Raw genomic sequence first — 4358 nt, 5'->3', positions numbered from 1 at the left:
CTGGGGGTTTTGCTACATGTTATTAAGTTTTTAAAGAGGCCAGCTGGACTCACTTTACTAATTTATTTTCCCAATAGCCTTTGCTATTCTTAGGCAAAAAAAAAATCAGAATAGAGTGGGAGAAAGCATCCCTCTTTGAAAAGTGAGGCTCAAAGCCCCACTTCTCATCTGAACCTTCCTTACTCACTGGCCCAGGGGGCTCTGCATAGAGTAGAGCCTACTCATAGGCACCTAGCCATGCCTTGTGTAGGAAGGCAGACTGAACTCAGACAATGGTTTTCCTTGCATGGCAAAGTGCTTAAAAGTTAGGCAATGCAATTAAAAGTGCTCTCAAGGCCCAGATCCTCAAACATATTAGGTACCTAATTCCCACTGAAAGAAGGCATCACCAGCGCTAAGTGTCTCGGTGGCCTCGAGGAAGGGCTTCTGTTGCTCCACCATCCTTTCAAGCATGAGGTATTCGGAAGTCGACCGAGTCTCCACATCCTGCATGATTTTGTGCTGCAGGATGCTCAGCTCTGCCTGTTTTTCCCATAGCATCTTGCTCCCCCTGATGCTGCAGTGAAAGTAGCCCACCACCTTCCTGCATTTTGAAATCACCTGGCTTGTAGCAGTAGTGGTGGCGGTACCATCACTGGCAGCCCTGTCCCCCTCCAAGGCATCCCTGACTGTGAGGTGCAGCCTGCGTGCCTCACAGCGGATGCCAACAAAGTTGGCATCACAGACAGCCTTCGCCATATTGGCCCTGTTGTCAGTGACCATGAAACTGCAGGTGAGCTTGGCCTGCCCAATGAGTCACCTCTGCACCATGCGGCTCATGGCCCCCATAATCTCCCTTGCCGTGTGGGACTCATCCAACACCTTGGCTTGGAGGAGAGCCCACCAATGGCCTGACTGATCGCACCAGTGCCCTGTGAGGGAGAGGTAGGTATGATCACCATCCCAACTGCTCCAGATGTCGGAGAAGAAGTGCAAGGCTACCTGTAGCCCTGCATTGCATTGCTCCTCCCTCAAGTACTCCCTGCATGCCTCATACAGGCAGGGCACCACTGTCCTGCTAAATGTGGTACATGTGGGCACTTGGTAAGATGAGGTCATAAGCGCCATGAGTCCCCCCTCCCCACAAAGCAGAGACAGGCCACCCTGGCTGCTCAACTAGGGAGAACAGCTGGCTATCCAGAGCAAGCATCTCCGCAGTGCTCTGGGTGATCCCACTCACCTTTGGAACTCACCCCCCTTTTTATCCCCCTTTTCCCCACTGCTCCAGGGTGGTCTGCCTATGCTTTGGGGGAAGGGGGCTTTGGAGCGAGCGGGGGACTTCCCTTTCAGCATGCTCACACTGGTGCCAGGCTGAGCAGCAAGAAGGGCGAGGGGGTGCTGCCTCCTGAGATGCAGGAGCATCGCCGTGGAGGAAAAGTGTTTCATGTCCTTGCCCCGGCTGATGTGCCTTCAGCAGTGCTAGTAGATAGCAAACCTGGGATTATCTTCCAGCTCAAAATGCTCCCACACTGCACTACTCACCTGCTTCTGGGTTGAGGGTGGGGATGCTGCCTTATCCCCCTCCTCAGCAGGCTTAGGTGCAACAGCAGGAGGAGCTGCGTGAGCTGAGCTACTTGTCTCCACAACCTCAGCCTCCTCCGAGGTGCTACTTTCCAGAGGAGAACTTTAAGTCTAGGGGAACTTTGAGGGGTGTGGGGCACAAACTCTGATTCCCCCTTGGTCCCCAGAATTGCTTGAGTCAGGGTACTCATCCCCTGGTTCAAGCTGCAGCTCCTCGTCTGGCAGTGGGAGGCTCATGCTGGGAGATGACATTGATTCTTCTGCTGGTGCCTATTTCTGGACTTAGGGGAGGTGGTGCAGGTACAGGGACTTCAGGTGCAGACACTGCTCCCACCTCCTTTCTTCCACTGGCAGCAGAAGCATCATGGCTGCTTGGGAAGAGAATGTGTCTATGTTTGGGTGGGGGGGGGACTTGCAGCTCTACCTCTCCCCCTACCCCCTCTTCCTCCCCTGCCAGACAACCTGGCACCTGCCTTTCCAGCATGTGTCATATTAGTCTTTCCTGCGCTGCAAAAGCTGCGTCTGTCTGACTTCTGGATCCAAATCGCGGTCCAAAGCTTTGCACAGCCCTACTACCTACTGATGCCCCTTCCCTCCAAGAATTTTCCCAATCTCCTTTTGAATCTGGCTAAACTATCAGCTTCCACAAGATCTTGTGACAAGGTGTTCCATCCTTTAATTACACATTGTGTGAAAAATACCTTAGTTTTGTTTTAAATTTTCAGTTTAAGAGGGAAGAACATACATATATGTATCCTTTTGTTCTGCTGAAGTCCCAAAGACCAGGTATGTCATTTACTGGGACTTAAAGGTGCACTTGGAGTCTCTCTTCACAACTTCATCTGCCACAAAATCTAGGAATCAAGAGCCTGAATGAGCCAATAACCAAAGTGGCAAATCTAAGCAGACAGTTCCTATTTCCTTATTGTTGTATATAAAACTTCCATTCTCTACTTGGTATTCTGATTACATTTGCCACCTTTGCACCATTTTTACTTGTGCAATCTATTCAAACATACCAATAAGCCTCATAACATCAAGTTTTAGATTGCTAATTTACACGTATTGGTCATTAATATACTAGAGGGATTGGAAGTTTGCAGATGTCGAAAACTTTGGCTGTAAAATATATTAAGTTGATTGCATTGAAATATTCTCACTCTAAAGGCTCTTTTCCTAGACGCTGTAAATCAGTTCAAGTTCCTATATTACAGACTGAGTAACTTGGCTTTCATACTCTAACTGAAAACGAAGATGGGCTACAACTGGAACATACAATTCTAAAACTTTAGATCTGATATTCATGACAAAGAGTTGCTTACTATTTACATTTTTTACTTGTCTAAGTTATGTCTGCATGTACATATATTCCTTTGCTCCTAAAGAAGATACTTCATCTACATTTTCCGTATCTTCTGCTGACTTGTAAATATTCTTAGCCTCCAATGCCAGACAGCCTGAATAGTCTACCTCATTGCAGTGATGAAAAGAGAAAAACAAGCCAAATCAATTTAATGTAGAAGTATTTTACTTTTGCAAATGCAATGGAATTAGAATATGCCTCTAAATTTCACAAGATTGCTATATCATACACAAATTCCATTACTTCAGGCACATTTAATAAGGAGCCTTAAGCAAGAGGTGACATACAGCCTCTGGTGAGTTGTAACCTGACTAATCTAGTTCCCACTTCTCCCCAGCACAGCCATATGGGTAAACCTCTATTCCACTTTGGGACAAGGCCTTTGCTCTAGAAAATGATTCAAGGAAATGCCTTTCCTCAGACATTCTCTGAGAAATGCCTCTGTGGACTAAGCCACTGGGGCTTCAAGTCCTAGACAATGCTTCATGGGGTAGGACCTCTAGAGGGCACTGCTATACCCAGCTAGGCTTAACAGGGTCTCTTATACAATGGACCTCAGCTGTTCTCTGAGTTCCTCCAGTTCAGAAGTAGTTACTCGGTGGGTACCCCAATATATTTACTGAATAAAAGGAAGTATTTATGTGAGGAACACTTATTCAACAGGACATGTATTAGTGTTGTGCTGGAATATACTCTCTATATGATAGGATCCCTCTCTTTCTCATACATCTCTTAAAAATATGAAATGGTATACAGCACCACAATTTATTCTAATATTATAAAAACCATAGTCTGTCTGTTTCTCCATAGCACTTTATTTGCACTCTGATTGGCTGATGGAAACAACCAACCAAAGTGTGAATAAACTGTTTGGACAGGAGGTGGCAGCACAGTGGAGCACAGCCATGGTGGTGGGGACACAGGGAAAGGAGCGGGGGGCGGGGCCCACTCCCTGGAGGTGGTGGTAATGGAGCAGACTGAACGGGGAGACTCCCCCTTGCTCCTTGGAGGTGGCAGCAGTGGTGGGGGGGCATGCCGGGCCTGGCCTCACCCCAAAACTGAGGGTATGGGGGGCACACAATGGCCCCACAATGGCAGCAGGGAAGGTAGGGGGGCCAGGCCTGGCCCTGCGCTGGAGTGGGGGAAAGAAGGAGCACCCCCCTCTCCATGAAGGTGGCAGCCATAGCACATGGTGGGGGGAAGAAAATGGTTGGGGCTGCTGCGGCAAGGGGGGGACAACAGGAGCAGCCCCAAACCTGAACTGCTGGGGGGAATGGGGTCAGGCTCAAAGAGACAGGGGGAGGTCGGGGAACAGGGTTAGGCTCGAATTGGAGGGGTAGGGCCTGACGACAAGAGTGGAGGCACAGGGCTGGATGCTGGGCTCTGTCCCTGCTGGGCTCCCAGTTGGGGGTGGGGGAAGTGGCTCCGGCCCCAA

The sequence above is a fragment of the Crocodylus porosus genome, unplaced genomic scaffold (assembly GCF_001723895.1).
Source record: "Crocodylus porosus isolate Cpor-Errol unplaced genomic scaffold, CroPor_comp1, whole genome shotgun sequence".
Taxonomy (NCBI): Eukaryota; Metazoa; Chordata; order Crocodylia; family Crocodylidae; genus Crocodylus; species Crocodylus porosus.
The sequence above is the reverse complement of the archived record's forward strand: the minus strand, read 5'-3'. Positions refer to the sequence as shown.